Genomic DNA, 24,043 nt, shown 5'->3' with positions numbered 1-24,043 from the left:
GTTTAAAAATGCTCTGTTTACCACCATCCCCATTTCATCTGAACTACTCATGTGGCTTTAAGAATAATCAGCATTTTTCCACCATGATTTAAGAACAAATAATTAAAGTCATCCCAGATGGGCTTGTAAAAATTAAAAGTACATCAGCTAACTAAAATGCTTCACCCTGTTCTTTGTAATGACACCATCCAGCCTCCAGCCCAACGCATTTGTCAGAGCTTCTGTCCCAGCAGCGAGTGCTGCTCATCTGTGGGACACTTCCAGAACACACTGTTGTTGATTTTGGCTCCTGTATTCTGTCACTGATCAGCTTTTTTCCACTTCTTTTTATGTTTTCCCTGGAGACACCTCAGACGGCTCCAGGATGAGTCTGGAACTGCGAGATCTCCCTTTGCTTCCTGGGTTTGCCATAAAATTTCAGGGAGAGCCAAGGCTGCTCCCTGGGCCTCAGGCTCTGCAGCCAGGGAAAGGGACACACAGGAGTTCTGAGATCATCAGGGATCCTTGGACAAACCAAAGGACATGGGCACATCAGCCTGCTCTGGCTAGTCTGGGATTGTAACGTAATTTTGCTCAGTGCCAGACCAGAAGTCAGGCATTTGCCTGTGCAGTCACATTTAAATCTTTCCTTTTATTCCTCACTGCAACACTCCAGCATCACTTAGATCATTATAGTGCAGCACTAAGGATAAATTCATAAAATGTAATGGAAAAGCAAGATCCATCTGAGAAATAAGTAACCTTAAGAGCCAAATCGTGTTCAGGACAACCTAAGGAAAACCAAACCAAAAATACTCCAAAACTCCCCAAAGCTTTGTTAACCAAACAGTTGTCCATTAAAGAGTCCAAATATTTCACAGCATTAGTCTCTGGATTAATGTTAAATCGATACGCACTAACGCAATAGGGCAATAGTTACCATGGTGAATAATTCTATATTTATTTTCAAGCAAGCCTTATTTCTAACAATCCCAGACATGGTTTCCACTTTCTGGTGACTAACCTCTCAATTTAAGTTTATTTTTTTAACTGCTTGGTACCAGAAACTCAGGTTTTCTCCCCAACAAATAGAACAGGATCTCTGCTGCCACAGAGGAGAACAATGCTACGGGGACATGGATGCTCAGCAGCTTTAGTGAAGTGTCCCACTTAGGAGGTTTTGTTCCCATCCAGGAGGGATAAAAAGTCAGTGAGTATTTGTTTGTAATGAAAATGTTCACTGAAGCCACCAGAATGTTATTCCAACCCATTCTGTCTCATTTGGGGCCCAATATAACTCCGGCTGACATCACTAGAAAGACTCCACCCTACCTTTGCATTTTATTGAGGCACTGGTAGGAGATACATAACCCTCCGAATTCACAGCTCTCCGCCTGAGCACATTTCATTGCCTTGTGATAGAGAAACCGGGATGGCACGTGTAAAATAAAACAGCGCCGAGGGAAGACTTTTAACTGCTTAAGCATAAAATAATCCCTGACTTTTCTTGAGGGAACAACAGGCATTTTGGAGAGGGGAATGGCGCTTTGGAAAGCAAACAAAGGTGAGTGACCCTGAGCTCTGCCACAACCAAGTGAAGACTTCAGGCTCATCCAAGGAAGCACTTGAGTGATGCTGGAAGGCAGCTCGGAACCACTCTCAGCATTGTTTTGGAAGCGGAGCAGCTGCAAACAGCTCATGGATTGAACTGTCCTTGTTTGATGCCCATCTACGCCCACCCAGCGCACTCCCACGCAAAAATGCTACACACGGGCACGCTCGTGTTTGCCAAAACACAACTGCTGCGCTTTGGTGCTTTTGCTTCTTGCATGAACGGTGAGCTCAGACAAACCCAGGCTCTGCTCCGCATTTTTCTGCCTGGACACTCAGGCTGGGCTGGAGCTGCCGGGCAGCCGGGGCAGGGCAGGCCCCGCTCACTGCCCCGGCCCAAAACGGGCAGCAGCTCGGGAGCCATCCCCGGAGCCCCTCCGCGCCTGCCACAGGGAACCTCTGCGGGGAGGAGGAGGAGGTTCTGAAAATGCTCCTGTCCTGAGTCGCCATTCAGCGTCAGCACAGGGCGAGCCCGAGCCCTCCTCCCGCCATCACCATCACTCGTGGAGTACCATAAGGGTGTCCCCAGGAATGCGCCCTCGGTCTCGCATGGAAAACCCAGCAGCACAGTGCGCCCAGAACTGAACTCGCCTCGCCCCGCGGGGCGCGGCCCCTTTAAATCCCGCGGCGGCCGCGGGGCAGCCCCAGATGGCCCCGGTGTCACGGGCAGGCGCTGCCCCGCCCCCGCCGCTAAAGGACGCGCCGAATCAGCCAATCAGAAGTGGTGGCCGCGGCCGCGGGGCGCGAGGCAGCCAATCAGAGCAGGGGGCGTGGCGCGCGAGGCCATGCGGGCGGCGGCGCCACGTGGGGCGGGGCCGTGACCGCGCCGTGACCCGGGGCCGTGACAAAGGCGCAGCGCGCGCCTTCCCGCGCCGCCGCCTTAAAGGGACAGCGCGGGCCCCGCGCCACCGCAGCGGGCGGGGCTGCCCCGACCCCCGGCGCTGCAGGTTGAGCGTGCCTTGGGTGTGTCACGGCACACAAGCCCTGCCAGCGCTTCCTGCCCCGGTCATGAACCGGTTCACCCGCCCGTACACACAGCAGGCCGGGACATACGGCATCACCTCTGCGGGGTGTCGAGCGGTGACCGTGCCCTGCCCTGAGCTGGGCACAGCCGCCGTGCGCAGCCGGACGGACGGACGGACAGCCGGGGCTCTGCCTGCACCGGCCGGGCAGGACAGATGGACAGCTAGGGTTCGTCTGCATCCGCAGGATGGACAGATAGCCAGGGCTCAGGCCAGGCAGGACAGACAGCCAGGCAGGCAGGGCCGGGCCATGAAGTCCCCCATTCCCTGTGCAGGCCGAGCCTGCCAGGACCGTGCCCTTCCTTCAGGCTTCACTCATTTCATACCGCCCAGGACATCACCTGCGCTGTCCGAGCCGGGAGCGGTGCTGGCAGTGACCCGGAGCGGGGGAAGCGCCGGGACAGCGAGCGCTGTGTGCGGTGGAGAGGCCGCGCCGGGGCTCCCGGGGCCGTGCGGGTGCCCGGAGCCCAGCGCAGCCCCGCGGGGCAGAGGGGCCCCTGTCCCTGGGCGGGATGGGGAGCTCAGACCCCTCTGCTCAGACCCCTCTGCTCGCACACGGCACGGCTGACACCGTCACCGCTGCCTCATAAACCTGCGAGCTGGGAGGCTTCGACACCAAAGAGACAGAAAAGCAAACAAACGGGAGGGCTAGGAAAGAGGGAGGATCCTGGAACACAAATGCTCCCATAAATGTCTTTTCCATAAGTCTATTTACTCAGCTGCTGAAATGATTTCAACTGAGTGATTAGTCTTACATGCTAAAACCAAGCCATCCATTCTCTTCTCTGATGGACCAAAATCCTACATCTGGTACTTTATCTGCAGTCTGTTCCCCCCCTTGTTTCAAAGAGAGCGTTTCTGCGGTATTTGATCCCCAGATGCACTCTATCATCACAGTTTGGGCTCAGAGGTGAATCACAGGTATTAAAATTGGTTGTTTCAGTCCCACTCAGCTGCAGAGACCTGAGTCTTTCCTCACTAAGAGACAAAATTTATAATTTGAGATCCTGCTTTTCAAAGAGAATGAAAAGAAAGTGTTTTAACTTCAGATGAGAACATCCTTAAAATGGACATTTGACCTCCTCTACTGCCTTGGAGTGTTGTAGCCCCAAACCTGACGTGCTGTCTCTGGGGATGAGGCTCTCCAGGGGTTCTCTGGTTCCTAAAACATAAGCCAGGAAAAACAGTGGCCTTGAAGACTTTGTGTGACGCCAGATCATCATCAGCAGCCTCAGTGTTTCTCTGAGCTTGAAACTGTCTGTGCATTGTATATTGTACCTCCAGGTGATGTACAATAAGATAACTGAACCCCCTGTCCATTACCAATAATCTCTAATTTTACTGGAACATTTGAAAAAGCCAAATTTTTTGCACTTCTTTCTCAAATCACATGGAGTCTTGCCTGAGCCTGGTACTGTTTGGCACAAAGAGAACTTACAGGCACATCTAATTAAATCGTATGAATCAGGGATATTGAATTGTTGAAGGTTTTTTTTTTCTTGTTGTTATTGCAGTTTTGGATTTCTAATGATTCCGATAATCTATGAAATTATAAATTCTAAGGCTTAAGGGAAAACACAAAAAAGACACCTTTTTGGGACTCCAGGGAGCATGTGTGAATATGGTTTTCCAAATGAAAAGAGTTATAACATCAGTTAAAACCTAAAGGCTTCACTTTCTCAAATCTTTTATGCTAGATTTTATACAGCTAATACATCGCCAATGTTTCCAAGGAAACCAATATGCCCTGTTCTCTCTGAAACAAATCTCACTATTAAAACAATTAAAAACTTAATCTGCGTTCTCCTCCCTCCCTCCCCCTCTCTGCTTTTAGTATTATCGCATGCATTTTAATTAAAAACACGATTGCAATAAATTTTTTACACATACGTAGGCTACAGCATAAATTACCTAAAGGAACCATGGCTCCAGAGCGTAATAATCAGGAAGGAAATATATTTTGCAACAACTGAGCAAAGCCCAATTAACAGGAGTCCTGATGAATCAATTACAGCCCCTGCTCATCTCTGAAGGCCACTGGCCGTAGCTGATGGAGAGGAGTTTAAAACTCAGCCTGGCTGTGGGAAACACAGGTGCTGGATGTGGGATACACAAACCCCTGAATCTCAGCTGGTGGGACAGTCCTGGCTGGAGGAAGCTCCGGCTGGCCAGAGAGGAAAAGCAGCTCCCACAGGGGACCACATTCAGCTGTTGGCAAGGAATGCTCCCGATTTTTTCTGCTGGGTGACCGAGCAGTGGGGTTGAAGGTCACAGCGGCTCCGGGATGCATCCGTTTCCCATCCCGCTTCCACAGAGCCCGCACCACGTGCAGACACTAATGCTTAACTCCAGAGAGGGTGGATGCTGTGGGATGGAGCTGCCTGGAGGCTGAACACGGGCTCAGAGGGGTCTGCTGCCTCGTGCTCAGTGTACAAGACGTGTAGATGTGGTGCTTAGGGTTTAGTGGTGGCCTTGGCAGTGCTGGGGGAATGGCTGGACTCGATGACGTTAGAGGGCTTTTCCAACATAAACCATTGTGTGATTCTATGAAATGAATCAAGTGAGGGCCCCCAACACCTCCACCTGCACCCACTCACTGCAATGTGAGAGTGCCTGGAGAAAGAGAGAGGTTGAAAATCCATCATTGATAGCGAGCTTTGAAAATCTGATGGGGTTTTAGAGCAGCTGTCAATGCACCTTCCTCCCAAGTCGGGTGTCTTGGCACAGATGGGTCAATTGGTGCCCTTCTTTTGAGAAGTTCTGTGTTCTGCCAGGTTTTTTGTGTGAGATTTGGGTTGTGCAGGCCTGAGCTGACAGCCCAGATCAGTGCTGGAGACAGCTTCCATCGGCAAGAGCACAGCCCAGTCCCAGGGATGGCGGCACTTGGATAAGCTCTGCTGCACTGGCTGGAGCCTCTCTTGGTTTGTTTGTATTGACTTCGAGAGCACCATTGCTGTCCCCAGGAGTTGGAAAACAAACAGGAACCCCTGGTGCCAGTGCCAAGGAGCTTAAAGCCTGGCTGCAAACACACAGCTCGGGCTCTGTGTTCCGAGTGTTTTGCTGGTTTGATCTGAAGAGGCATTAGGATCCAGCCACAGGGCTTTGGGGTCTGTCTGCTGAGGAGAGGGAGCTGCAGGTCAAGAGGCTCCTGAAAAGAGGAAACAGGCTCCAAGCAGGAGAAGTGAATGGCCCCGGGAAGGCAGCAAACACAGCCCCGCTCTTTGTTTCCCCCGCATTGTGTTCCCGGCCCTGCTGCTGCACTTGGGCTCGGCCCCTCTGTTCCCCTTGTGTGCGCCACTTCCACTCCCGTGACAAGAGCCCGAGCATGGAGGAAGGGAGCAGTCGGCACAGGGATGTTTCATGTGGATCCAAGAGCTAAATCTGGCCCTGGCTTGTGTGCTCCCTCAGCTCCCCAGGGAGCAGAAGGGAAATGCAGCCAGAGCCACTTCCTCCACCATTGTCTGAGCACTGGGACATCCTTCTGCCCGCGCCAGCCAAGGGCAGGGAACGGGGACGGGGTGTCTGAGAAGCTTCCAGTTTGCCTCACGCCTCTGCACAGGACTGGACGGGGAAACTGGAGTGGGGCCCAGGCTCTGTCCTCCCTCCTTGGGATTCCCTCAGGCACTGGGTTGCCCAGAAGATTTAGGGAAATGAATCTTGCTCACTCCTTCACACACATCTTTTAGGGTACTGCGTGTTGCTGTGTGCTCTTTGCAAATGCAGTTTCCTGTGAAAAAAAATCCCAGCCTTGCTAACATCCCACATGTAATGTGATACATTCCCATTCATACACACTTCCCACCACTCCGACACGCTGCACTGTACAACCAGAGAGACAGAAAGTGTACGGCACGTCTGCACTCAAAAATTCCAAATTCTTCTGGTGTGCAGGGGGTGACTTGGGGTTATTTGGGTGTGTTCCCTCCCCCCCCACCCCCCCACCCCTTCCAGAAGAGTTTGGAAAATTACTTTCCACCATCTGCCCTGCCAGAGCTAGGAAATATTTGGAATACATTCCATTCTCCTAATGAACACGCAGCAGCAGGGGTGCTGCAAATGAGAGAGACAAAATCTTTCTAATGAACAACAAATGAACTAGAAATCACATCTACATAGCTTCAGCTATTGTTGCCTATAGCTTTAGGGTGATTCATGGAGACAAAAATCAATGAATGTGCTGTAGACCCAGGTCTAGCACGGCGTGCAGAAGTCTTGCCGTGACCCAAGCCATATTTGTTTTGGATACAAATACAGACTCTCACTAGCTTCCTTTTCCTTTAATTGACATAAAGTAGGGGAAGAATTTAAGTATGATTCCTACAACTCTTGTTAATGCTCTTCAGAACGTGTTGAATTTATAGGATACCGTCAAATGCATATTAGTATTCATGACACAAATCACATTGCTTCCAACTGGTGTATAGAGCTGTATCATGCTCTTTTGTTAAAAAAATAATGTGCTCCAACTGAAGAAATTAGTGGTTCTTTCTCAGAGGAAAAGGGCCGAAAAGCTCTGCTTGATCCATGTTCTTCAGAGACTGGGGGTGGATGTTGCTGAGCATGGACAGGGGTGAATTTCCAGATCCACCACAGCAGAACTGAAGGGCTTTTCTCAAGTATGTGCCATTATGAATATGCAATTAGCTGTTCTTCCTTTAAGAGTTTTGCCTGCTGCCAACCAGCCAGACATGAGCAAGTTTCCATCCAAGGCTTTTGGTGTCAGAAACTTGGACATATCAAGTGGAAACCTCAGTTCAAGGCTCAGATGCTGCACAAGGACCAGTGTGGCCCATTCCAGCTGTCCTTAGCACAGGAGAAGTGTGAGGAATAAGGCATTCCTAGAGCTGCAACTGCTCCTATCCTTAATAGCAAAACCTCTGATCAGATACTGGGACTTTTCTTCAAGCTTCCTCAGAGGCAAATTTATTTTCTTACACCAGACCACAAGCTCTAGCCCAGAATACTCAAAGAGTGACAAGTGCCAGCAGAGAACTCAATCAGCTCCAAAGCTGAGGCATCTCACAGCTCCTCCCTTAAAGGAAAAGCCATGGGAGCCCAGGGAATGTTTCCAGCCTGCACTGAAAGTCATCCCACTGGCTGGGCAAAAGCAGCACTGCCAAGCCAGCAGATGTGAGTGCTAGAGCAGCTTCCTGAAAGTCTGGACAGAGCTGCACAGAGAAGCAACCCCATCCTAGGGGATAAAGGTGATGACCAGGTACGGGGACAGCAGTACCTGCTCCTCTCTGCAATCTCTGCATCCTTCCTGGGGTGCAGGGAGATCGGGATAGAAGGCATTGCACTGGCTTTCCTCTCTGCACCTGATGTTCTCACCTGGTTGTGTGCTGAGGTGCTGATTTTTTGGTGTGTGCCCTCATTTTCTAGGAGCCTGACTCTGCAATTCCTGCAAGCATTTAAGCTGCGAGAAAGTCAGCAGTTTCCCCAACAAGACCTTACATGACCAGGCCTCCTTAGTTAATGCCATCTTCCACACACCCCTTCAACCTTCCTTGTCTCCCGTTCCTTGCAGTTTCACCCTCTGAAAGAGCAGTTGGAGTCAGCACTCCAGACTCATTAAATAGCCACTCGCTTTCCCCTTGTTCCTGGTCTCTCACATTAAAGCATGTAATAAAAGGAAAAAAAAAAATAGGAAAAAGAGAGAAACAGAACGTTCCTACAAAAAAGCAATTTCTTGGCTGGCCATTTTTTTTAACTCCCCTCAATATGGCAGGAGATATTTATGTCTGAACAAATCCTTCTCCCTCCCAATCAATCCAGCGTCCCTTGCTTCTGCAGTGCAGTCACACTGTTTCTATCAGTCTGTTACTGTGAAAATTAATGTGACAACACAAAATGCAACATAATGACTAAAGGTGTGTGAAGTAGTCCTGGAGAAATACAAAGTGACTTCAAATGCAAGGTATTTCCTCCTTCCCCTTTCTCCCATCCTACAAGCTGCTGCAGTTCTGAAAATGGGACAGTTTTCAAAGAGGCTATATTTGCAGAGCAAAGATGGATGCTATTTTTATTGCAAATTAGCAGATTTTTTAGCAGATCCAACCTCATTTGCAAGTGAAAGTGACTCTACTTACCATGCAGATATAGGTCTTATGTTGGAAACTCATGGAAATTCATGTTTTGAACATACTTAGAGAAGAAAAAAATAGACCCTGCCTTTATTTCTGGCTGTGACTTGCTCCAGTGAAGCAACACCAGTGGGGCAGCACGTCTTGGCTGAACTACTACATTCTGTGAGCAAGTGGGAATGAACCTGAAACAGTTTTTAGCTGTGCTCCGAGAACTGCTGGGGGCTGGGGACTTCGAGGAGTCCACAGAGAAATGAGAAAAGGTATTCAGCTGTTAGAGAGAGAAATTTGCTATCCAGGGATCCACAACTCCCTTGGAAAGTTTTGAATAGTCTGCATGTATATATATATATATATACACATAAATATAAAGATATATATAAATAAATATATATATATATATATATATGCCCAGCTGGGGTTGTCCATGGTCTGCACTGATGTGAAAAACTACAATTACAATGTAGTAAACAGTAACAGGAAAAAACAATCAGTTAACCATTAGTCCTGCAAAAAATGCCCTTTCAGAATGCCAAAACTTTTCAATAAATTGGAAAAAAAATCTGGTGAGTCATTTAAGCCAAGAAAAACAGTTGAAAAAAATAGGGAAATAGAGCACTGCATTTAAGTGCACTGAATCCAAAGGTTTTCAGTGGGTTTTGATTCTAAATGGGATTTTTCAATTAGAAGTCAACCTACAACTTGAGAAAGGTGAGCAAAAGGTTAAACACCTCCCAGATAAACCAGGAGAAAAAGTCATTACATCCCAAATGATGCCAGTTGTGTCAGGCCCAAATCCACATCACAAAAATTACCAAGAAAAAAAAAATTGGGGGAGTGAGAGAAAAAATTGTGCACGCCTTTAAAACCCTCATACAACATTGGGGCTGGACTCCCAGAAGTGCCACTTTGGATTTGGTTACAGCCCCACCATGAAAATGAATTAAGAAGATTAAAAAAAAAAAAAAAAAAAAAAAAAAAAAAAAAAAAAAAAAAAAGAGTTATAAAAATCTTCATTTTAATATGGGCATTGCAAGAAGAAAGTGAAAAATAGAACAGCAGGCAGGGAAAGCAGAGAGCTCCTATTTCAAGAAGTGCAGTCTGATCTGAAGAGAGCAATTCCTACCTGCCAAATTTGCACATGCATTCCTTCAAGCCCGAGCTATGCAGCAGGTGGGAACCTGTTTGTACCTCTCCTGACAGCAGCACAGGGGGGAAACCAGAGGTGCAGGTATTCAGGGATGGAACAAATCCTTCTGGCAGATGCCAGTTTTGCAGTTCTCTGCTGTACATGGAAAAGCAGAAGGTGAGTGTCAGCCCTGCTGCTGTGTTGCAGCCTGATGGGCTCAGCTCTTTCTCCTCACATCCCTGTGTATTTCTGGGGTATACAGCTCCCTTTTCCATAACATCCATCAAAACAGACACACTGCATTCCTGAGCACTGTTACCGTGGACTTGACTTCAGTGAGATTATTTTCACCACAAGTGAGTTCAAAGTCAGAGGTAAAACGTGTTAAAACCACCTAAATTCATCTTACCAAAAGATGCAGATATTTAAAGTTGTAAAAAAGGAAACAAAGAAAAAAAAGGCTCAGGGACAACATCCCAAAGCTTCTCTGTGAATACCCATTTCACAGCAGGTATTTTAATGCTCCATATACCTGTCCCAGACACCAACTCATTCCCCTTGCATTGAGGACACCTTGGAATCGTGCTGATTGCTCTTTTACCAACACAGGCTGCGGTGCTACAACAGAAATTACATTTTGCAAACTGAAAAACACATTTCCACAGTTCTTACAGGCCTTATTTTCCTTAATATAGGTACAGGGGATATGTTTTCTTATTCCTGACAAAAAGATCAGAGTATTTTTTTGTGAGCACGAGGCAGCTGATCATTTGTAGCAGGCATGAATTATTGCAGTGTCTCCAACCAAACAAGTGAACATCTGTATCCCATTTTCACTGGCACCACGAGATACCTGGCGCAGCCCCAAAAGGGAATGTTTAGGTACAAGGGTTTAAAATATGCATTAATTTGCTGTTGTGTTATCTTCTGGTAGCTTTTGAAAAAAAACCCAAAAAACTTTATCAGTGAAGTCCTCCCACTGTCTATTTGCCTTGCTCTAGCCCAGAATGAAATGAATTAAGTAAAGCAGTTTTGAAAGACTCATTTGTTTTCCCTCCTGAGGAGCAATGCTTATGGAAGCCAGTTGGAGCAGGACTCTGGGGAGGATGGGACATTTCATGTCCCTCCCTCTGCTGCTTCTTCTCTGCAGAGGGGGACTGTAAGTTTATTCAACCCTCTCAAGGACAATATCACTGGGTGAGTGATATTCAACAACCTGAGGGCGGGGGGTCTATGGAAAGGAAATCTGGAAGCTCTTTTAGTACAGTGTTGCATCCTTGGCTTTTGAAAATATGTTTTTGTTGAAAGCAAGGTGTGTTTTCTCAGCAGATCATTATCTACAGCCATCAACCAACTTGTGTAAAACTCCAGGGCAGGAAAGCTCCCTTTCTATGGCTTTCAGCTCAGCCATGGCCTTATATCCAGAATCTGCTTGGGCTGAAAAACCTTCTGCTGATTAAATTATGTTTTTCTTAGCTCCTTGAGTTCACCTGGTCCCTCCTCTCTGCAATCCCACCTGGGTGTCCCCCACCTCAGACAGAAGCTCTTTTGGGGGGATCCCTATTTCACCATGACTGGCACTGGAGGCAAGTGGAGTGGGGATCACCCCAACAATAAATCACCAGCTGCTGTTTCCAGTCTGTCTAGCTCAGAAACCATCCTTCACCCTTCACCCTACCCCAAGCTTCAAAGAAGTCACAGATACCTCCTTTAAATCCTTTCTTAGCACTCCCCATTTCCAATGATTTCTGTTTAAAAGGGAAAAACACAGCCTCCACACCAGTGTGTGCTGTGACTGCTGCCTGTGCAATATTCCTCACATCTTAACTCTTATTCCTTGTCTGTTTACAGCAATTTGTAGCTTCCCATCAGGGATATGGGGAAGGGGATGCTGATTTTCCCTGCATTTGTACAAGCACTGAACAGCAGGGCTTTACTGCAAGCTGCTGGAGCTCTTAGATGGCTACTACCAGTTGTATCACTACTACTTTGGTCAGTCATGCTGGCTGTACTATTGCCTGCCTTTCTACAACCAACAAGTGCTCAGTCACCACCCCATTTGCTGGAGGAATTCCTGAAATCGAAGCCACTGTCACCTCAGTATTTGGTGACAGTTTCATTAACACATTCTCATCTGTGCCTCCGTCCCCAGTTTAACTCCCTGGGACAGGTGAATTAGGCAGATGGGAACCTTTCCCCTGGTAGATTAAAAATGTTCTGGGTCACTTTTTAAATACATTGCTTCACATGGAAGTCACTCAGTCCTTCAGCTACACGGAGAGGGACAAAATGTGCTTGGTGTGGGCTGCAGTGCAGGGGGAGCAGGGTCCCTACTGAGGCAGCTGTTCCTGCACATTCCTGCTGGGCACCCCCTGTGCTGGCCACACAGGAGGAGTCTGCAGCAAACTCCTCCAAATGAGAGGATGAGAAAAGTCCTTGAGTAACAACTTGGCCTTTCTCCATAGCTGGGAAACTGAGGCACCCAGGGCAGATGACTGCATCTAAGCCACAGATTGCCAGAGGGTTTCAGGCAAAACTGGGCACTGAGTTTTGATCCAAGCTATTTAGACCACACATCATGGCTGATGACTAAAATGATGGCATTAATACTCTGCTTCAAACTCTGCTTGGCTCTGGAATAAGAGACAATTAAAATGGTAGGAAAGTTCCTGTTATTAAATGCCCACAGGGAAGCTGAACTGACAAATAAGAAACAAATTCACAAATATCAGTAAACAGCATGTTGAGCTACAGAAATAAAGAGGAAAGAAATAAACAAGGCCACGTCTCCATCAGAAAATACAGTTACACCTGTGTAGCTATAACTGCCCTGGAAACCTCTCATCTCGAGATGAGAAACCCAAAGGGCAAGGAGGCCTTTTGGGCTATGGCTTCAGAAAAGTGACATTAGGTAGTCTGCAAAGAGTCTTGCTTTTAAGTGTCTTCACTCAGGAAGATATTAAAAAAAAAAAACAACAAACCAAAACTATATCAATTTAGCATCACCCCTCACCTAATACTGAGCATTTTCATAGACAGAGTTGAAGCCTTATCACAGCCCCTCTGCAAATAAACTCTCTCCACTTTTTGGAGGATTCTCCGTGCAGGATCCGTCTCCAGTGCTGCTCCCCGAGTGTTTACTGGTTGTTAACTGAGGCTCCCTCACAGCCTCCAATCTCGGAGAGCATCAAAGGGGAAGGAATGCCACTTGCCTAAACGTGATAGACTATTGCTGCAGGCAGGAGTAACTTGTGCTGTCAGTGTTCAATTAGCACCAAGTTAAACTAAATGTCTTGTGAATATTTCATAACGATCTGCCAGCATCATATCTGAACTCTCTGGCTTTTACCAAGCCATTTCCTTTCCAAAGTGACATGATGTGGAATTAAAGAGGAATGATGAGCCAATCTCGCTTGTTTGAGTATCTGCTCAAGAATTACACTGTATAACTAAAGTGTAGTAATAATTAAAAAAAAAAAAAAAAAGCACAAAATACCCCAGCAACAACTGTCACCTAAAATTATCCTCTGATAATAAACTGTCTTTGAACAAAGTGAGAGTTTACACACAGTTCTTTTTCTGACTGTAAATTTCTTCCAGCTTTCCCATTCACTTTGCCAGTTGCAGGAGCTGATGTAAGCTTTTATATTTGCCATTTGTTTTTCACACAAAGCTGAGGAGTTAAATGGATTGGAATAGACCTTAAAAGCCAGGGCTAACTTTAACTTGAACTGCTGAATCTGTGGCAAGCACCAGGTGAGCTGCAGGAGTGAGCCAGCCCGGGCCGTGCTGCGTGCGAGAGGCAGCAGCTCTGAGCAGAGCTTGCTGTGGGATCTGGGGCAGAAAAAAACCCACACAAATGCAAATAACTCGGTGCTGCAAAGCAGCCGCTATGCAGACACGCAAATCCCAGGCTGCAAAGTAGCTGTGGGATCTGCTTCACCTGCATGGGGGTCCTGGGCACTGTCCCCAGGGAGCTGACTCGGCCTCGCAGCAGGAATTGGAGTATCCACTGAGCCCTGGCGGAGTAGGAAAGAGCTCCAGAAAGCAGAGGCAGCAAAATCTCAGGGGTCACTGTGCTGATAGCTCACAGTCCCCCCTGAAGGACAGAGGCCTTCTCCAAAGAGGGAAAGGTGCCACAGGGCACCAAGAGTCTTTCCAGCTGAGGCTGCCAGTAAGGAGATCAGTTGGTTCCAACACTAATGGACCAAAGCCACCAATTCGTATCACCTCATCCATCACAGCCCCAGATGATAAATGATCCTGGGTTTGTACCAGCCGGGGCTGGTGATGCTCTGCAAAACACAGCCGGATTGCCCAGCTCTGCTGGCTGAGGAGATGGTCCCCTCAGCCGAGGAAGGACAGGCTACACTAGAAACCTCTGCTGGCCTGGCTACACAGGCTGGGGTGAATGTTCCAGGGCAGCTCCTAGGCACGAGCAGAACAAGTGGTGAGACAGGTTTTTAAGTTAACTGAGCAGGTAAAGAACAACAGTGAGTCTGAAATAACCAGAGGGACTGAACCATTTCCCTTGGCCAATGCCAAGTGACCCATGGCTACTCTTACCCAGCAACGCTGCCTTTGGGTCTGGAGTCTCATCACCCCCGGATTTTACAGGAAAATAGTTACCTTTATTAGCTACCTGCCCATAAAGAAAAATAATAAAAGTCACACCTCTTTTGGTGGTGAAGACTTGATAGGAAAAGCCACATGGGAGCTACTCTAGAGCACTGGATGAGGTGGTTATCTGTTGCTACAACTATATTGATGTAACAGATAAAAGTTGCTCCTATAGGCAGGTTCTGGGCTTTGCCATTTCCAGAATAGCATTATACAGCATAACATATAAATGTATAGCAGCTCTTCCCCTTGGTGCCCAGTCCTTGCCCATGTTGATCGCTCACTTTGCTGGCATAGCCCCTTGCAGGAACATCAGACCTGTGCTGCCCATGGCAAGGGGAGCTGCTGCTGGCCCTGCAGAGATACTCCTGTCCCAAACACCCCAGCTGGCAGCAGCAGCTGGGGCAGGGAGACCTCAGACACACAGCCAGCCACAGGATCCTGCAGGGGTGCACCCCATGGCCCAGGTCCCAAGGACACGGCCTGGCTTCTAGTGAAGGGTACTACAGCAGACAAACATCCAAACAAAACCCTTGAAAAGGGTGGAGGAACTGGAGGAAGGAGGGCCAGGGAACTTCAGAGATATCAGAGACACCTGGAGAGACAGACCCAGACCTGGGGGAGAAAACAAGACACAGCTCTATCCTCAGGGCCAGGGCACTGCTGTTAAACCCTAGACCAAGACATGCTAATTAAACCCCCCAACTTCCCAGAGAACGAGGGAGTTGGCTCTGCTGGAGAGAGGGATTGGCAGGAAGCCCTGCTCCCTCCTCTCCACTCACACCTGAGCAATCTGCATCTGGCTGTGGGGGATGAAGCCCAGTGCAATGATGTTTAAAGGCTCCCATAATTTGTTTAACAGACCTGAAGCCCTACCAGCATTTAACTGCTGCAGACATCGATGTATTACAAACAGCAAACCAAACCCAAGCGTGGCTGGGCTGGAATATTAATCCATCCCTTCAAGGGCAGTGGAAACAGGGAAGATCCCGCAGATCACGTAGGCAGGGGGGATTTGGCTGTGGACAGGCAGCCTCGTTAACACCGAACGCCCCGACCCTTCCCAGCTACAAACACTGACATTTACCCTCCCCAAAAGGCTGAACTAATATCCTGATAGTGCTGCTGGCAGCCTTCCAGCAGATGGTTTTGTACATAGACCTGTTGGGGTTCTTGACACAGTCACTTGTCTGAGTGCCAACATCTGAAAAATAACTCAGGAGGCCTTTTATGGCTCTAAATTTGAGGCTTTGGGGACTTTTTTCATTTTTTTCCCTGTTAGACCATCACAAAGAATGCAAATACTACTAAAGTCATGCAATAGATTTCCCTGATTGTGTGTTCAGCTGTACAGCAGTTGCCAGGGTAAATTCAAGGATGTGCTTTAAAATGCCAAAATATATTAGTAACACTTGTCTATGAAAATAATGATTATGGGAAAGGCATTTATTTGTAAACCTTATAGAGAAAACACAATTCATCCCATATTTTGCTGTGGAAAAGTCCCACATGAATTGAACCTTCAGCTGGTGAGCTGAAAACTGCAGGAGCTGGAAAAACTCCAGGGGCTGGAACACTCCCAATGTCGCCAGAGCTTTTCTGACCCACCCAGTCCCACTGGCTTTTAGCAGGTTGTTAGAAATAATCAGAAGGCTGTAAAAATAATATTTCTGACTTGATTAACGTGATGTTCCAGTTTGCTGTTGGGTTTTGTCCTTGATAATCAGAGGCTAGAGGCAGATGCTGAGTGTGCAATCACCAACCACCAGGTTGTGCGTCAGCCCCCCAGCACAGGAAGAGGGGAAGAAAGAAAGGAAAGGGATCCAAGCAGAGAGTCACAGGAGAAATTATACAGCTTCAAGAGGGAATGGTACATGTGTAACTCCTGGGAACAAGGGGCCCTGGCAGGACAGGGAATGAAGGGTTTTGCTGTTCCCTCACCTGCCAGAGATTCTCATCCATCAGCAGGGACAGCGAGGAGTGTGACTGTCATGGAATTAAGAGCCTTTAAAGCCTGAGCCTGTGCTGTGTCATGGACACATCAAAGGTGCCACAGCACCCACAGGGACACGAAAGGATTCCCAGGACTCCCATTGCCCAGGGAAGTCCTCTGACTTTGGCTGCACTGGGACTCCAGAGAGGACTGGCCTAGGATCAGCTCCTGCTTCTCTGCACAGGGAGGTCTCAGAGTCCCTCATGTCCCTCACCCACTGCAGAGGGTCCAACACCAAGCCCAGCTTTTCCTGGCAAACCCATTCCCCCGGCTCCCTCCCGGCTCTCTGGAGGAGGCCCTGCCAGCAGGGTGAGGTGGGCACTGCCGTGGCTCTCCTTGCAGCTCTCTGTGGTTGGAAGCCATGAAAAAGCCCAATTTTTGTGTTTTTTCATAGTTCACCTGGTGCCTCCAGGTTTCTGTGAGATATTTTATTGCATTAGTGTTGTCAAATGGTGACATTTCTGAGTGTAAGTCATAGGGTTGTTGTTAATGCCAATTTAATGGTGCTAAAATGATTAAATATGGCAGGCTTTTAAATAATGAGGTACATAAAAGGTGTTAATAACCTCTTAAGTGCTTTAATAATATTCTGTGCTATCATAAAATGTTAGTAATTGGACCTCTTAACTTTCATCTGCCATAAAGTAATGAAAGAAAAAAATCTCAACAGAGGCGTTGAATGGCTGAAAATTTAGCTTAAATAAAAGAAAAAAAATTGAACAATGGTAAAACTGAGCCCTATTTGTTAGGAAAAAAAAAAAAGAGAAAGAAAAAAAGAAAAAAAAAAGAGAAAGAATTAACTGGAAAGCCCAGTGGAACATGCATTTTAATATCATGCAAATTCTTAGCATTTCCAAAAAATGTGTTTGGTGTAAGGTACTGCAAGAACAAAGGATCCCAATGAAGGCACAATGGCTCAGTGCTAAACCCAACATCAGATGAGCTGCTCAGTCTGACGTGAGACAAACCTGTGTGTCACTTGTATGAGTTAGAAACAGGAGCTTTCTTGTACAGAGAATCACAGAATCTCCTGATAACAGAGCTAAGCTCAGCCTGGGCTGCTCTTGCAGCTGAACAGAGCTCCTTACACAGGTTAAAACCAGCAGATCTGCTCCTGCAGTGGGACACCTCCTGTTAAAGCTCTTCTGGGACAGGCAGGGCTACAAACCCCAGAATTTCAGAGGAAGTGATAAAGGCTGAAGGATCCTTCAGTGGCCCCACATGTAATGAATTCTCAGTGCTGAGGAGCACCCACTGAAGCATGAAACTGGATTGACGGGATGTGGAACAGCAAAATGTAATTAAAATTCTGAACAGGGAGGCCAAATAGGAATATCTAAATAAAATTTGGACAGGATCCTGGGTAAGCAGCAGCTTCAACAGTAAAGGCCAGAGGTCTGTTAAATCCCCTCCATGCTGCTGCTTGAATCCCATCCAGCAAGAAGCTAGAGGAGCTGCAGCAGTGTCCATAAAATGTGCTGACACTGGGCTGGTATTGCCTTAAAAGGCTCCCCAGGATAATGTCCAGGGATGTTCCCTAGGTCACCTCCTTCCAAACAGCAATCCAACCCAATCACATTATTGTGAGAAACCTGCATCAGCAAAATAACTTTTATTAATGGATATTTGCAGGTTCCTGGCTCAATGGCTCTCAGGGAAGCCTTTCAAGGTCTCTTTAGCTGCTGCCTGATGTGCTTTGGTTTTTTTATTGCATGTTAACATGTGCACCCAGTTCCTTTAAAGAACAGGTGCTTTGAACTGACTCTAAAAAAAGGGAATCAGAATTTTGGGGGTAAGCATGTAAGAGTAGTGTAACAGAGCCCTTTTGAGCCATGAATCCCACCTCTGTGAAACGCAGGGCGTTGTGATTTTTCCCAGCCTCTATTTATAACATTTCATCACTCAGGCAGGGAGGGAGCACAGCCCCACGTGAGCCAGGCAACCAATGCTCAGCAGGATCAACAATAGGGAACAGCAGAAGCCAAGAGTTTGCCCATAGGCATTGAAAAATTATAACGAGCAAATTGATTTTGAGTAGTCTAAATTTGCTTGGAGATAAATCAGGAGCCGAACAAATGGTCTATCTAACAGAGAAATGATTCACCAAGTACAGTGTTCCTAGAGCCACACAGAACGCTCTTGGCTGCTCTTAATGTTGGCTTTTATTTTTTTTTTTTTATTTCTCAGACAAGACCATTATTATTTTCTTGTTACAGGTCTAGTGCTGATCCCACTGCAGTCAATGATGAATTCTCCATTCGTTTCAGTCAAGGACTTGGTCTCCTAAATACAATTTTTCATCAATACCTAAAGTACTTCCTTGACTCTCATATTTAAGAACAAGACTCTGCTCCCCACTCATCAGCTCTCCCCAGCACAGCCACAATTTGCAAAGTCCCTCCATGTCCCACTGCAGGCCCCAGAACAGGATCGTATTTCTTCTTAGAGAGATGCTCTCTGCTTCATTTGATGTGCCCATTACTTGAGAACTGTCTCTCCTTTTGTCCATTAGCTAAATTCTGGATGAGCTTATTATTCTGCTTTGGTTTGTAACAATCCCTCTGGATCCATCTCTATGCTTATTAGGATTTTAGAAATGCAATCTAATTTGTGCTAAAGCATACAAATTCGGCTCCCCTATGATCTATGCTGTTCAACAACCCACTCCAATGTCTGATCTCTACACATCAGTGGAAGGAGCAGTGATGGGGTACAGGCCAAGCAGGGACCCCCACTGAGAGAAACACCTGAGCTCTGGTGAGTCTTGGGACCAGAAGTGAAGCCAATTGGTTTATAGGTAGTTCTATTAAATTCCTTTTCAACTCCCCATGAAATACTAATTTTTTCAGCTTGACTGGAAATCATCAACCTCCTTTGGTGGCCCTGAGAGCAATCTATTTTGAACAAAGTTCCTGGAATCAAAAGATGGGCAAGGCCAAAGACATGCTCGTGTGCTTTTTACACTTATTCTCTGTGGTTTTTTGTCTCACACCAGTTCAGACTGCAGCCAGTGCAAGTCTCTGCCCTGCTCTGAGCACATCTTCACCAGAGTGGAGAAACACAGCCAAACCAGACATGCCAGCAGCTGGCAGGGGCTGGTTCATGGTGTTGATTGGGTAAGTTAATTAAGAGCAGAAGTAATTTTGAGCTAGGATAGGTTAAAAAAAAATACACAGAGCAAGTGTTTCATTTTGTGATTTGGTAGCTTTGGTTTCTGGAGGAACATTTCCAGGCATTACACTGAGCTTCAGTGTGGCTGCAGCATGGCACAGACGTGGCACAGATGTGGCACAGACGTGGCACAGACACGGCACAGACACTTCCAGTTTCTTCCTGATTTCCCTGAGAAGTCACTCATGCCAACCCAATACCTGAAAACAGTCCCCTCCTCTGGTCCCCCACCTGAGCTTTGTCCCATTTTACCAGGGATCATTATCACCCCACCAGAGAAGAGCCAGGACATGTGACACAGTGATGCCACCACTAAGAAAAAGCTTTTTCTCCCTTCATTAGATCAGAGTCCAGAGTGGGCTCTGCAGTGGGCACAGGAGAGCAGAGAGATGCCCACCCTGGGCCACCAGCAGCTCCTGGGCTACTCCCAGAGCCACAAGAGCCACCAAGGCAGGTCAGTGGCACTGCCACGATGACAGGGCCACCCTGGCCACCAACTTGGGCAGCCTGGGCTCTTCTTGTCAAGGCTGAGCAACAAGGACTTGGTTTCTTCAAACTCTCTGCTAACTTCAACAAGCCTTGTCTTCTTAAAGACTCTCTGAGTATCATTTAGTGTTTAATAAATGCTCTGCCTCATGAAAAAGAAGCAGATAAAATCAATAAAGTGCCTGCAAAGTTGCTGTGTACCGTCTCACATGCATATTTAGAAACCCTCTCTTCCCTGCCACTCACCTCATGGATCTATTCTTGGAGAATAAAAACTGGGATATACTTTGCAGCCAAAAGTAAAGTCATAAAGAAGTTTGCTCACGTTCCTCAGCACATGAGATATAGAGTTAATTAAAAATTGTTCTCTGTACAACAGGTTTGTTTCACTGGAAAATGTCACTGATGTAAGGCTGTTCTACTCTTGTTGCCAACTACATTGAATTGACTCCATTATAAGCTTACTCCTCCCCCCTCCCCATTACTTTTCTTCCAATAATAAACCAGAGAGGTCTTAGAGCCCACTTTTTTATTGGAAAAGGTGCATTAGGATTAGCTGGGTTGGAGCAGTCACTGTATGCCCCTCCAGTCCCTGTTTACCTATGGCTCTACAGAAGCAGCAAATACTTTCTCCAGTCCTGCACAGTATAAATGAGATTTTTGATCCTACAGGCATGGTGCTGTTAAAAGATTTTTAATTAGATAAATACATTTTATAAAAAGATTTTGCAGAATAGTTGCCTCTAGCAACTGTAACAATCTTGAAGCTTCATCTTCTAAAAGGAAAGAAAACTCTTGCAGGAGGCTGGTTGTGTTATATAAAAATGAAAGATGGTATTACAGAACTAATAGGAAGGGGCCAATGGAAATCCAGTCCCACTCCTGGAAACGAGAGTTTGTTTCATTACTGACTTCAAACAGCACATGGCTTTGTGCTCTAATTTTTCCAGCCGAATTGCCAAGTGTCAGCCCTGGGCTGGAGGAGTAGCTGGACCAGGCTGGAGGGAGATGTGGTGAGCACTCTCTTTCCACAGCTGCTGTGCCTCCGAGGGCTCTGTGCAGTTGTCAGCCCTGAGGAGAGCGCTCGGCTCTCCCTGCGCTGCCCTGGCTGCTCCCCGAGCTCTGGGGCATCCTCACCCAGAGGATGGCACCGTACCTACCCCCTTTGCTGCACAGCAGGGTGGCCTGAGCTTGCCTTCCTTGCCAGGCAGCCATCCTGGAAGTGTCCCTCAGATCAGGGAAAGGTCTGGTAGCTGTCCCTCCCTGCCTGAGGATGGAGAACCTGCAGCATCCTGCAGAGCAGAGCATTCCCAGGGCACCTGGCCTGGAAGGCACAGACAGGAGGGGAACCCAGCCCTCCTGATCCCACCAGCTGTGAGTCCTAGGAAAGAGCAAGGTTAAATGTAGACATGGCCCAGTGCATGCCAAGGTGACAGGGACTGCTCCAATGCCCTGTTTCTATCCAGCTCAGAGCCGTGGTGAGGCTGCTCTGAGCCTCTCCTGGATGCCACGGCCCCAAAGGCCCTCGCTGCTGTGGGGCAGGGACTCCACAGGATTTTCCCTCTTCCCCTTGCACATCCCCGTGAATGAAGCCTCACAATATGCTGTCAAGGTGGGGAGTTTTATCCCTGCAGACTCAGTGCGGGATAGCAGCTGGAATGGGAACTTTTCCATGCTCACCCCCATAGTCAGTATATTTAGCCCTGACCTAGAAAGACCATCCTTTCTAGGGCTGAGTTGTGATTCAGACAGTCTGCTTGCTGAGCAGAGACTGCCAACTGTGCCGAATCATAGCTGATTAGAGGTGGGAGAGAGCCTGAAAAACAATACACCCAGGCAAATGCAGTGGGTTTGGAGCACTTCATGGAAATTATATTTAACACCATTCTGGTGACTTAAAGAAAAATTAAAACAAACAACCCTCGCACCTTCCAAAATAACCCCACCTGTCTCTGGTGGGAGAGGAGAGACTGGCAAAGGGTTGCTATTTTAAATCACGGTGGAACAGGGTAAGAAAGAATATACATGTAGGTAGATCCATACGTAGGTACAGATAGATACACACACATCTCCAGATGAAGCAGGGGACTCATTGTCTGGGAAAGGAAGGGTGGACAGAGAAGCAGATACTTTTTGTTTGCATTTTAGGGGAAATTCTACCTTGAAGCAAAACAAATTCAATTGTGTCTAAGGGGAAACAAGAACAAAAGAAAAAAAAAACCCCATGAGAAGATGTCTGGAGACATTGTGCTCATACAGAAATGTCTGCTGGCAGGTCAAAAAGCGTCCCATCAGCCCAGCGTGGGACTGGAGCTTGTATCCCACAGGCAGTTATCCTCTGCCTGCAGACACTCTCAGGCCATCACCTGGGATTTGAAGGAGAAATCTTATCTGCAGGCCTGTGAGAAAGCAGGAGGAGGCACATGCTGTCCTTATACACCAGTAAAACAGTCAGGGAGTTAAACTGGAAAACGCTGCACAGCCCAGCCTGGAGACAGCAGAACAGGAGACTAAACACAACAGTTTAACAAATAATTACAGGTTCTTTGTACGGCCTAGAATTTGTAATCCACCTTCATCCACTTCTCTTTGCACAGTTTAGAATTACAATGCCAAAGGGATCACAGGGAATCATGAAATAATGTCCTGCATTTGAGTGCAGAGCAGACAGTCTCGGATGGTTTTAGATACTCTTTTCATGAAACATTTACCATGTGGCACCCAAGTGTTCCCTCCATTGTACCTTGGCAAACACAGCGGACACGCTGCTACAGGCACTCACACAGGCAGGATGTTTGCAGACATTGAAAGTGATGAGAAAAAAAGCCCAAAAAACTCTGACCTGGATAAGTCCTCCTCGCTTTAAATTCAGTAAAGTGTGGGCATTGAATATTATCTCCATAATAAATTTGCCACACCATAAAACAGAGTGGGGATTCAAGAAGCAATATCTTGCATTTCAACAAACGCTCGGTCTCTGAGGACCCCCACCATCCATCCCTTGATATGTAGGAGTACAATTTATCATCTGCATTTTTCATCTTAACTGCATGGAGAAGAGGGTATTATGCCAGTGGTGCTGGACTGATATCTGGGGGACTGTGAATCCATTACCTCCAACAGACTCCCTGACTCCTCAGTAAGCCCCAGCTGCTGGGTTTCCCATCTGCATTTCCATTTCAGAGAAACTTTAAATGAATGTCAAAAATATTTGAGGAGTCAAAAAGGAAACAGAAAATATCTGAGGTCAAATAAAAGATACTGTTTGACTATAAATAAAAAGGGGTTTTTAATATTTTAAGTGTGTTTTAAACGCTTGTAAACAATTCTGGAAGGAATTGCAAACTGGCAGCTTGCTTAAAAACACCTTCAAAAACATTTGATCTTTTTAATATTGTTTTTTTCCTTATGCAACTATTTTGTTAAATTGACACTGGTTTGGGAAATACTGCGGGATTGCCTACTCTGCATTTTTTGCCCCCCCATAAATGACCAACATCACAGACTCAGATCTAATAATGAAGATTCTTTTAACAAAGTATGTAACAAAGGCTTTACTTTAAGCACAAGCTTAAATCGTTTGGTTTTAGCGAGTTAAACACAGTTAAGGAACTGCCAAGTGCTTTGCTGGGGGAGTCTGGAGTCAAGCACGGAGCCAGCAGTCGGGCTGAGTGGGGTGACCATGGTGAAAAGTGAAAATAAAGCATGAATAAACAGAAAATAAGCATGGCACTTGGAGATTGTGCGCTTTGCTGGTACAGTATTTCTAAGGTGTGTTTTGTATGTTTGAAAAAATCTTGTTATTCAGGAGCTTGGAATTGCTCTTCCATCCCCAGTGCTGATGAATAGCAGACGCGCAGCATGCAGCCCTTTATTCTGAGGGAGCCTTAATCACTCCCCTCCCGAAACTGCTGCTCCATTTGACTGACAGAATTAGAAGCAATCCACA

The 24,043-nt window shown here is 47.0% G+C and overlaps 1 long non-coding RNA gene across 1 annotated transcript in view; it reads right to left on the bottom strand.

Annotated features, from left to right (window-relative positions):
• Positions 1-9,772: 9,772 nt before the first annotated feature.
• Positions 9,773-24,043, bottom strand: part of LOC138121204 (uncharacterized) — a 215,291-nt gene continuing 201,020 nt past the window's right edge. Inside the window, exon 4 of the long non-coding RNA XR_011156133.1 lies at positions 9,773-9,980. This is a non-coding gene — a long non-coding RNA (uncharacterized lncRNA). The remainder of the gene's footprint in view (positions 9,981-24,043) is intronic.

The sequence above is a fragment of the Aphelocoma coerulescens genome, chromosome 20 (assembly GCF_041296385.1).
Source record: "Aphelocoma coerulescens isolate FSJ_1873_10779 chromosome 20, UR_Acoe_1.0, whole genome shotgun sequence".
In the NCBI taxonomy this organism is placed as follows: domain Eukaryota; kingdom Metazoa; phylum Chordata; class Aves; order Passeriformes; family Corvidae; genus Aphelocoma; species Aphelocoma coerulescens.
This window is presented reverse-complemented; position numbering and strand designations above follow the sequence as displayed.